The following is a 12,013-nucleotide window of genomic DNA, read 5'->3' as shown; positions in this document are numbered from 1 at the left end:
AATTGAATAAAATTTCTCCGCGGTTTTACGTTGTGCGATCACAACCAATTCAATTCTCGGCTCAAACTCAACTGACTCATATTATTCGCATGGTTTTTCTCTTTTCCTTTTTTTTTTCTTCTTTATGTTGCTAGCGGCTAGCCGCTACTCTTCCAAAAAAAGGAAATGTACCGCAAAATCATGCGATTTTGCATAACGGGATGCCGTTATTGCAATCTTTTCGGCTGACACGGACCGACCGACACCCTAAATCTGTTCGCGGACGTTACACGTGGTCATCATTTTCTAGAAAATTCGGCAATCAAAAAATTTTTCCATTGCGGATATCAAGAACACACCGCCCCATAAGCAGGTATTCTGCATTATTTACATACATTATTTATTTAAGATACATTTTATATTATTAATTTATGTAAGTAATTGATATTTTAAATTATTGTATTACATCACTCTTTTGATAAGCGGGTAAGTTTATTGTTATTATTATATAAGTTAAGTTAAACAATTATGCTAGCTTACAGGGGAGCCAGCCATTTAAAACAATTGGCAACACGCCAATTATGGAACCTTAAGGTGGTGTGGAAAACTGTAAGATAAAATTTTATGGTATATGGAAAGTAGGTTTAGTGTCCAATATTTTGTGCCTGTATGGGTGAGTGGTATTATACTTAATTTTACATATTATAAATTTAAACTGTTGTCCCTTTATTAGGTCGATTTGGCAACCGGCAGATTATTTTTTAGGTGCGCTGGTTTTTTCTAAAGCTTTAAATCTCACTTCACTCATACCTCCATATGGGAAGTACAGTAAAGGTACCGAGGTAGCTTCGATGAGACTCGGAGAACGCCTTGTTCCCATTCCACGAATGAAATTTGTGTTTAAACGGTTCGAATTACTGCGCTGGAAAGCCTATATTACTTCATTGGCAGAATTTTAATATAATTGCTGCACAAGTCCGTCACACAAACGTTGATGTATAAGCTGTCGTCGGACAATTAAGTCACTACGTAAATCATTTAAACTTATTTTCCATTAGAACCCTTATATATAATTTTCACAATGAAGTTTGAAGTTAAACTTTTTTATCATATGAAAATTTGTTTTCACAGAAGCGGTTATTTAGCACGAGGTTAAAGAAATAAAAATGCTTTGAATAATCTCTTTTCTTGTTAGTCAGCTGTTCTCTTCCGAGCGAATACATCTGCATACGCAAATCGTACAAAACTTTTGAAGCTCGATACCAACACTATCAACAAATTCCTTGTGCTTTTCTGTACATATTTGAAAGTTGTGCGTGCGGACGGTTTCATTTTTATGTACACCAACCTCGAACGCTTTATTCAAAAATAATTTTTTTTTTTTCAATAGAATTGTGCTGACTCATTGACTATGTCTGGTACGAAGTTTTCATCTTTTTGCTGCGGCGACTAACGTCTTGCTCATCACCATCCGAGTCATCACAATTAATTAGTTGATGGTAACTGCTGGCATCAATCTCGCTTCCATTTTTAGCAGATTCCAAAAGGCGTACCTCCTCTTCCAAAATAGCAATTTGATGTCTAAGATCATTCACGTCTTTTTGATTAGCCTGAATTTTTCGTCTCATATTTTGTATGCAATCGGTAGTTTTCTTTAAAATCTGAGCTCGACTCGCCTTTTTTCCTTTTAGTGATGGCACTGCTTCTCGCAAATTAGTGAAGCTTTCTTTGATGTGATCACGTCTTTTGCGTTCCAATGCATTATGGCTCGCTTTTCTTCTTGTGTGAAATTTTGTGTACTACTCCTTCGTTGATTAAATCGATCATTGAAGCTCGTAATCTCTTCAAATATAAACTCAAATTGTCACGCAATAATTCCAAACTGGATACATTACGATTTTTATGTAAAAACTCATCAACCGAAAAGTTCGCCTATAAAATAGATGGAAATCAAAAATACACTGAGAAATATGAAAAATTGCAGACATTGATCACCTTTAAAAATTCATTTTTATCAAAACAAAGTGATTCTCAAGACTATTCCGTCGAATGTTTTCAGTTAGTACGCAACGCGTTTAAAAGTAAATGCATTAAAAGTTTGAGGTTTTTGTTTGGTTCTACTACATATACACCGAAAGAAGCATACCCAATACACATACCAACAGAGGCAATTTCAAGTAACCACTCTCATGAACAAAATGCCATGGCTATCGGAAATTTAAACCAAACGTTACTGTAGGTAGGCTCGTATAACAAACCAACATTATTATTATTATTGTTTGTTTTTATAGTTCGTTGCTAACTCATCCGGATCTTTATACAATCTTTTCGTCTAACCTAAATCCTACTAATATATATTTAGAACTGGAAATTTCGAAACAAATAATAGATTTAAAGACGATCTCAAATGCGAAGGTTGATATGATTCCTAAGGAGTTTTGTACTTTGCCTCCAAGCTGTAAAGATGTACAGATTCATTTATTACATAAAGGCAATACAAGTTTGACGAGTTTACACTGCTGCAAAGATTTACAAGTATATAAGCATTTCATGGATTTACAACAACGCGATTACGACAACGCGGCTATTGAGGCCGATAGCAATTCTAATACATGCAAAAATATCTTATATAAAACAAATGAATGGTGGGAAACAGACATTTATATAAGAGGATTCAAAGAACAAGGTTAAAAATGTTTAAATATGTGGTCATAAGAAACTCTTTACTAAATTTAAGATGTTGGCTATTTACAATATCCAGAAATATTTCTAGAAATAGATAAACATGAACCGAAATTTTTTACGATTTGTTTTACTGACGCATGTGCCGCACTCGTTCTTCTGCTGCTTTTCCTTTTTGCTTTCATTTACCAATTTCCTTAAACGTTCTTCCCCTTTAAAAATGAACTTTAGAGAAATTATTGGATTTCGTGCACTTACACGAAATTGTTTAAAGTAGAATAAATGTAGACAAGCAAGAAAATTATATTCTTCATTAATGTGGGCATGGTGCCTTTTTCTCATTACATGTATATGGAAAATGAGAGAGAATATTCATCGTTGTTGTATTTGTAGTGATTAATGAGAAGAAAATTCAATTTAAAAAAGTAAAAGGAAACAATTTATACAAAACGTGTGACGATTTTTTATTTACATATATTTAATATTATGAAAGACTTGAATTTGTATAGGATTGAAATGCGTAAAATTATAAAAAGATTCATAGATTTTTCAGAGCACTTACAGCTATAGAACAGATTCTTGAAATCCCACTGTTGTCGCTCAAACATTTTGCACACTTGCAATATATGCCCTGCAAGTATCGAATCATTATTACGCAAGACAATCGCCCGCAATGCGTGTTATATTTTACACGATGTACGACATATCAGAGATTAGAGCAAACGATTTAACATAGCCACGCGATAGGCATGTCTGCATTAATATATTAATTATATACTATTAATCTGAAATTAAATTGAAATAAATAATAAAGTTATAAATGACAATCAGTAAAGAGAAATGCAAACTTACCATTGGAATGCAACGAATATTGTTGTTCAAGCATTTTGCACACAGGAGGGTGGCGATGGCGCGCGGAGGAACTTACGACCACGTGATGTTGGTGTCCATTTTTTCCCTGAAATTTGTTCCGTTCAGTAATATTATCAGCACGAACCCGAGCAAATTTCTCCGGTGTGCCTCACTTCTGCTGCATAACCCTGGTCTTCGGAAAAAGGGAATTTGTCTCACTATTGTTGCTTGTAGACGCATCTCTATATTCTTTGCGGTCATGCACTGTCTCATGGTCGCGTAGAAGATTTCGTACCCTCTTCGAAAAGCTCCATGGGCATCTTCTGTTGGAAAGGCTGGTTTTAGATATTTTGAGGTTCATATTAAGCTATTCAGCTTATTTCTGGAAACCTTGCGACCTTGTTTCAAATAGCAGAAGGCGTCTTGGTTGAGCGTGAAGTCTTGTAAACATTCCTCGCATTGTAGCTGCTCACGAATGTAGCGTGCTATACCACATCCTGTGAGCAGCCTCGGGAAATCTTCGAGATTTCGGCTCAACGGCTGAATGATTAGATTTTCAAATACGTCACCGTCAGGGCCGAACGGTACAAACTCGTCTTCTTCATTGGCCGGCGCTTCCAGGTCGTAGAGCAGTTTTTCGATGTGCAGGTAATCATTGTTCTCTTCGACTGCGTCTGACCAACACTCCTCCTGTACGGTCCTTAGTCTTTCGATCAGCGCCATTATATCTATGGATGATCGACACTTTCTGTTGCTATTCCTGATTGCAATGTTGCTGAGAAATCTTTCCAACAGATCTTGGCTTACCCTGTATGGCGCGATGGTTTCGTCAGGGTAAGCCTCCAGCAGCTCTTCCATAATTGCTTCGAAGTTCATGACTGTGGTGCAGATGTCAGCGGCTAGGTGGTCCCCAATAAATGTGCTCTGTAAGTTCTCGAAGGTCGTAAATTTCGCGGTCAAGTGGCAGACTGCTTGCGCTTTTCCGTCGGTATCGTCCATTTCATCGTTATCGATTGCCGCTTGTAGAGTTGCGACCTGCGCATCGCTCATTAGCTGCATCGAAACGGCCATCTTCCATTCCATGCTGTATGCCGGCATCCAGCCGTTTTGATGGTAGTAAGATCCATTTTTCGGTCGCATTTGAGACATTGTAGACAGTACATTCAGATTAAAATGGTTTTTTTTGTCTTCCAATTTATTTATAATTGCTTTTACTAGATGCGGATAATCGAACAAAAGCCAGATGCAGTGCGTGCTGCCGTCTACCTGCTTTCTATTGCATATATTGTTTTTTCCAAATTTTCGGGTATGTTGTATATTTGCCCCATTTCGGTCGCAGACGACAGCTCTTACGTCCAGCCCCAACTCTTCAGCCGCTTTGATGTTTTCTTCTAAGGCCTATTCCATGTTTTTTTGGGCTTTCAAGCGGGGATAGCCGTTCAGCACTATGTTGAATGGGGTGAGAAGGCTACGTGCTGCGAAGACCGGCACACTATGGTGTTCCATTGTCTTCGTTTTCTTTTGGTCCGTATAGTCGCAGCCCCGCAGTTCGTCATCTCCTCGCGAGTACACCGTCGCGTGGTTGGTGTACACCTCGTCAAAATGGATCTGCACTATTTTGTATTTCTCGGTCAGCCCAGCGAATTTTGACTGGGCTGACATAGGCGGACTATCGCAGCCCTCGGCATGGACCGGTACGAAGTCGTCCTCTTCGATCAGTCGGGCGCGTTTTGGGCCATGCGACTGCCGGCGACTTGCAGCCTGGACAGACGTAGACGGACCATCGTAGCTCTCGGCATAGACCGGTACGAAGTCATTCTGGGCTGGTGAAAAGTCGTCCTCTTCGGTCAGTCTGGCGCTTACTTCGAACTGCATTTCGCGCGCCGTACGCCTTAGTTCGAATATAACCGCATCTACGGTGGATGGAGTCAGAGCCTTTTCGCCCTCCTCGAAACCAGAAAATTTTCCTTTCGCCAGACAGGTTTCCTCTCGAGCGGCTTTTTGACGTGCTAAAAGTGCTTTCATCGTTTTAGCTGCCTGCTCACATCCCAGCTCTTCAGCATACCACGCATATGACGTGAGGACGGTATGGGACGACTCCTCCTCAAGTTTTATTATAGCTTTTCTGATTCCTTGTAGAGTACTTATAAGCCGCGTGATAGTTAGTCTATAGTTCAATTTTTCGCTAAGTCTTCGCCGAAATTCTTCATAGAGTCCTTTCTGTGACGCCAGGCGAGGACGCCACAGGTCCGGATATTCGCGGAGGAGTTTGCTAAGCAGATTGTGTAGTTCGGCGAGCATAATACACGAAAAAATTTTTAAGATAGATATAGGTATATATAGTAGAAGCATATAGTGCGATCTATATTTAAAAAAACCGACATATATTAACAGTCTAATATTTATTTAGTCATTTATGAAATTAATATAATTGCTTTGATTTATACCGGAGTGCTATAGTTATTTATTTATTTTTTTTTTTTTGAAGGGTGCTGTGTCGTATCATGAACGTCAAACGGCTACATATAATATGGGTTGAAGGAAAAATCTAATAATGGTTATGGGAAATCGGTGCAATTTGGTATGGTTGTCGCCATTTTTAGATAGCAAATTACCTCATGACGGTGTACATTGGGAAAAATTCTTATAAAGTTCAACGAAAAATCGTTAAATACTTTTCTTTTCAGAAATTTTTAAACAAGCCTCGTCGTTTCTATTCTGCGGTAACACAATAAACGTGAATAAGATCTCTAGCCAATTTTGAATCCGAAATGTGATACTTGCATAGATAGTTCATCCGGCAGCTTGGCTAATTGTATACCCACATCGTAGGCTGACATGCTCATTGAATATCGCTTGTACAAATAGCTTCAACTGTCTACGAGTTTGTCACCTGAAATTGTAAACACAACTTCCAAAAATTGTCTATATTGATCAGCTTGTTCCTTGCGGATTCTAGAAAAATTCGTCAACGACATTTGCTGGCCCCGCAAACTGTTTATTGTGATAACCATTTCACTTCCAGATTTTGTTTTTAAAGTTGTCATTCGCAAGTTTAATTTAAAATTTTTTTCACAAATCAATGTCGGAAATAAGTGTGTGTTTTTAGACTTTATTCGCTAAATTTAAAAAAAAAGACTTTTTTTTTTGGAATTCCATTTATTGACCAAAAATATTTACAATATTTACAAAATAACACATTACTACAAAGTAATAAAAATTCGAAATCTTAAAAAAGCTTAAATGTAAGTTTCAAATGAATAATAATAAAACTCTATAAACTAAGATTGCAAGTTCCGTCTTTTTTTTTTTTGTTTTTTATTAATTTTTTTAATTATTTCTTTAAATTTTTATCTTTTTTTTTTCTCACTGCGAACTATTTTGTAGAGCTTTTATCAACCTCTATAAAACAGTTCTGCTTCAAACGGAACACTTTGCAGCTATCATCAACCTGCAAAAGTTCCTTTAAAGCAAACGACTTAGTTTAATTTGTCTAATTTATATTTATCTTACACTAATGTTGTATTATAAGAAACGTAATTTATTTGAAATTTATTGAAAGATGTGATTAAACTATTAACAGACAAATAAGAGGCGCTATGTTGGAAGAATTGAATAAATGAGGAGGAAAGCCACAAGTTTCTCTTTTGGCAGTAATCTGTCAAATTGTAAACCTTTCAAATTCCTAATTGACTTCTTAATTTGTTCTATTGCAAATGCGTTATACCGTTCTTTGTATTAAATTTTTATGATCTTAGAAGTGGCAACGCATTTGTAGCTTAACAACACTAATGAAAAGGCAAAAAAACAAAAAGCGTTACTTAACGGCAATTTTCATTGTTATGCGCAAAAAATGTTATTTTCTAAGAAACAAGAGGAAAAAGTCCGTCATATTCATGTGAAATTATTTAAAATGTCGTTTGTGATAAAAACTAATGGGATTACTGAAACAGAAACATGGTGTAGGCGCAATGTCCAGTTACGATGATGATGATATGCAGAAATTAGATAAGCCCGAAAAAACAGAGACGTTCGAAGAAAGTTCTAGATCGCCGCATGAACTTAACTAAAGTTAAAGATGTTAGGATGACAGCGCCACCACCGTCGATGCCAACACCTGAAGAAAAGAAAAAGCCTCAATCACCTGCAGCGACGAGTGATATCGCCCAAAAGGAGGCCAATCAATTTACTGTGGATTCCGAGGAATCAACAGAACTGCATCAAACGACTATGCGTTTGGAAATTAAATTAGAAACTGTGGTTTCTGGAAGCCCTCTTATCAGTTTACAACCCCATTTGAAAGCTACCAAGAAAGGGGACAATCTATTGGCTTAGTCCATCTCCGTTCAACCTACCAAAAAAAAAAAAAAAAAGAAAGGGGACAACGTATATCATAAGTATATCTCATCGCACCCATCGTAAATCGTTGATTTGTCTAAAAAGTTTTTCTTGTGATTCTAATTAGGTATCTGGTTTTATTTTTTTACTGCTTGTCAAATGTTTTTGGGAAAAAACGTTGAAAAAGTAGTAAAAAATAACTATTTTTGCAATATAATCTTTGAGGTCCCAAACTGAAATTGACAATATTTAAGTATACAAAATCGAAATTTGAGGAAATTTTTGTGGTACCGGTACGTGGACTTAAAATACAAAAATTGGTTGAACAACAGATAATGGAAAATGCGGCTGCTTTACCTCTATCACCGCCTATTCATATGACATATTTTCGCGAAATAGTGGTTTGGAAACATGTAATGTTTTTCCGATATATTCAGAGCGTGGCCGATTTTTCCCAGCCAAGCGGCATAAATTGATTTCATAAATTAATTTATAAATTCGCATCGTTTAAGCATAAGTTAATGTGAAACTTTTAATCATGGTATTACATAGACTTAGCTGCATCCATTGACTAACTTTCATTATGATTTATGGATTTCATTCGCAATTTAAAGTTACTATACTCGACACCACTTGCGACACAAGGATATATTAAGATTGTACGGATGTAATCAACAATTAAAACGAATTTATTTAGACCCATCTTCTATTAGACCGATCTAAGCTTGTCTGTCTGCTTGTTGTCGTTATTTCGTGTTCAACCTACAGGCCGCGACATTTGAGTCATTTTGATAAAATTTAATACACTAATACGCTTTGAAAATGGTTCATGGCGGGACAAATTTTTTGATGCCGCCTTAACACCTTATTTTCAAAATTCGGATGACGTCAGGGTGGTCTAGGCTACCACAGCTACAATATTTTTATAAGTTTTATTATAAAAATGATTTGCTCTAAACACTGTTTTATACGCAAACATGGTTTATTTACCATATATTTATTTTATTCATCTTATAACAATCATATATTTATATTTTCACTTGCATTGAAAGTTCTATAAATATATAAAAGATATAAAATATATATGCAATTCCTTTCAGCTATATTAGTTGGCAAAGTTACTTTGCGGTAGCCCGATGCAGACGATGGAATACATAAGTTGTTTATTGGGTAATATTAAAGAGTGTAAACGTATGAGATGAAATTTAATTCTGCACGTATTACAAGTAATAGGAGACCTTTAGCTAATTTGCTTGCAGACGTATTACAATATTATTGAAGACTACGATTAATTTGAAGGCAATTTCTTCACTAATATGGCAATCGTATTTTCTTCGATAATATTTCAGGGTAAACTTTGCTCTTCCGAACTGAGTATACGTTCAACTTGCATATACAAGACAGTCCAATCGTAATTTCGTGTACGTAATCGCAAGCCCGGTTCACTAAATCCGCTCCTCTTTGAAATAAGCGAACTGCAAACAGAATGCGTTTGTTCTGCGACACAAAAGCCAAGTAAGGTTGGTGTGGATGTCGCACACAAGGTACATTCTCATATGAATAATAAGAATAAAATTGATTTATATGTTCGTTTTTGCCATTTCAGCTTCTGGCAAAATGCGTCTTTACGGCTTGTAATTCTGGAGAATTACCTATTTGGATAAAAGGAATATTTATAGATGATCAGCCATATACCGGTTATGGTTTTAGTATAGCTGATTGTTCGCCGTTTTATTAACGAACGGATTGAAATTGCTTTTCAGCCGGATTTCACTGTTACACGTATTACGAAACCGTTTATTTTGAAAACCAACCATTCGTTTGGATTTGGTTATGGCCTTCTAGCACAATTGCCGGACAAAGGCCTGGACTAACGTTGTATTGCCTTGTTGCCTTGTCCTTTTTGGGAATCACGTATACGTAATGCAGCAATCGTAGTTTTATCCATAAAACCTTATTCTTGATGCTTGTCGCGGCCAACATATGCTAAACTTGCTCGAAACTTTCTTTGGCCCGGGATAAAAGATGCAACCTTTTAATTTGCGCAATATACAATGCGTTCCCAGCCGTCTGGAATAGAGGCCGTTACTGGTAAAACTGAAGAGAAGTCTAATGCTAGTGACAAAGAATAAAATTCTATGTCATGTAACGAAACTGAAGTATACATAACAAAACGGTCTAATTTTCAAAGTCTCATGATGAAAATCAGACCACAACTATAACGTTCTTTTTTATTTTTTAATAATTTTCTTCAGGAATAGATGATTCATTGGGCTGTGCAGAACAGATTCAAGCAAGTTCTTTACACAAGCTTTGATTGAGATCATTTATATATTCAAATTTCAATACCTTACTATTCAATATAAATTATAAAATTTAGACAAATATTCTACTTCTACTATCCATTTTTTAGTAACAACAGAAGGTTTCTAGTGAGTTTTATTTCTTGTCAATGTCCATTTAGAATTTGTTTCAATATAGAATCACTTTTGATTTAGAATTTCTTATTTTCAATTTCTTATTTGGATCGCTTTTGATTTAGAATTTCTTATTTTCAATTTCTTATTTGGATCACTTTTGATTTAGAATTTCTTTCAATATAGAATCGCTTGTCCAAGTCAATTTAGAATTTCTTATTTTCAATTTCTTATTTCTTATTTGGATCATTTGATTTAGAATTTCTATCAATATAGAATCGCTTGTCCAAGTCAATTTAGAATTTCTTATTTTCAATTTCTTTTTTTTTTATTTGGATCACTTTCTTTACGAATTTCTCTTATTGGATTTAAATAACCTCAAATAAAGTTTAAGTTATCTAATTTAAACTTTAAAGAAAATAAACATTTATCTCCCCTTGTACGTCTCCTGAATAGTTTTATACAATTTTTATAGGCGTGGCATACGATTTTGCCCTATTTTGAAAAATTTTCTGCTAATTCTTACCACTTATATTCGTACAAGTGCTTGAAATGTAATATATAATCTTGTATATATAAATGTATAAAAAATAAGCATTTATCTCCCCTTGTACGTCTCCTGAATAGTTTTATACAATTTTTATAGGCGTGGCATTCGATTTTCTCCTATTTTGAAAAATTTTCTGCTAATTCTTACCACTTATATTCGTACAAGTGCTTGAAATATAATATATAATCTTGTATATATAAATGTATAAAAAATAAGCATTTATCTCGATTCACAGTCATCTGACAGTATTAAATGAGAGGGCCTGAAATGCACCTCAATGAAAGACGATTTTTCTGATGAGTAGTAAGCCGTTAAAAAAAAGATTTAATTATATGATGGAAAATAAGTGTAAACAAAAATGTATTCATGCAAATAAAAAAAATATAATAATATACATTATATATAAACCGTAAAAAAGCTATAACCATAAAGTATTTGAATAGCAAAAAGAAAAATATATCTAAATGTCATTAATTAAATAAAATGCGAAAAAATAGCAAATAGCAATAGTTGAAGAGCCTTGAAACATATATATATGTGCACATAGGTATTTTTATGCGTTACGTAAATATAATAAAATGATCATTTCTCGCTTCTCTAGTATATATCATCCAGCCAATTAGTATTTATAGATAGATAGATAGATGGCCACACCAGCACCGATTAGTATTGAACTCATTAAGTAACCAAGCAAATATAGCTTTAACTGAAAGATTGGTAATCGATTTATAAAATCTAACTTTCTTGCTCTACAAACATTTGGTTTATTCGCTATTCCTTAGAGCTTTCCCGCTGCTTCGTCGCTTTTTTGTTTTAAGTTTCTAGGAAATGTCAAATTTTTTGGTGCAATGAATATCTCTTGAAACATTGGTTTTTAATGCGGTATTCACCACATGGAGTAGGAAGCCTTTCAAAAACGGTTCGAGGGATAATCGGGAAATCCTAAAAACATTTTAGATAATTTCAAAAAGAATTTTGGTTTTTATATTAAAGCGTCAAACCTTCACATCGAAGGAGGCATCATTATCGCCGCAGTACTTTACAATCCTGCGCCAATGAGGATCGAACATGAGTAGGAAGGAGTTGCCGTATATTATAACAAGGCTCCCTGCGCGAGTTATTGCTAAGTTAACCTGCTTCTCGTGTTCGATGAAACCTTGTCCAAGGCGCAAATCGTTTTTTATGTAGTTCTCAT

At 35.3% G+C, this 12,013-nt stretch overlaps 1 pseudogene; it reads right to left on the bottom strand.

Moving 5' to 3' along the window:
* Positions 1-1,388: 1,388 nt before the first annotated feature.
* On the bottom strand, positions 1,389-1,786 carry LOC119643577 (annotated as a pseudogene).
* Between the last annotated feature and the right edge of the window lie 10,227 nt (positions 1,787-12,013).

Source organism: Glossina fuscipes, unplaced genomic scaffold (assembly GCF_014805625.2).
Source record: "Glossina fuscipes isolate IAEA_lab_2018 unplaced genomic scaffold, Yale_Gfus_2 61313, whole genome shotgun sequence".
Taxonomy (NCBI): domain Eukaryota; kingdom Metazoa; phylum Arthropoda; class Insecta; order Diptera; family Glossinidae; genus Glossina; species Glossina fuscipes.
The sequence above is the reverse complement of the archived record's forward strand: the minus strand, read 5'-3'. Positions and strand labels throughout refer to the sequence as shown.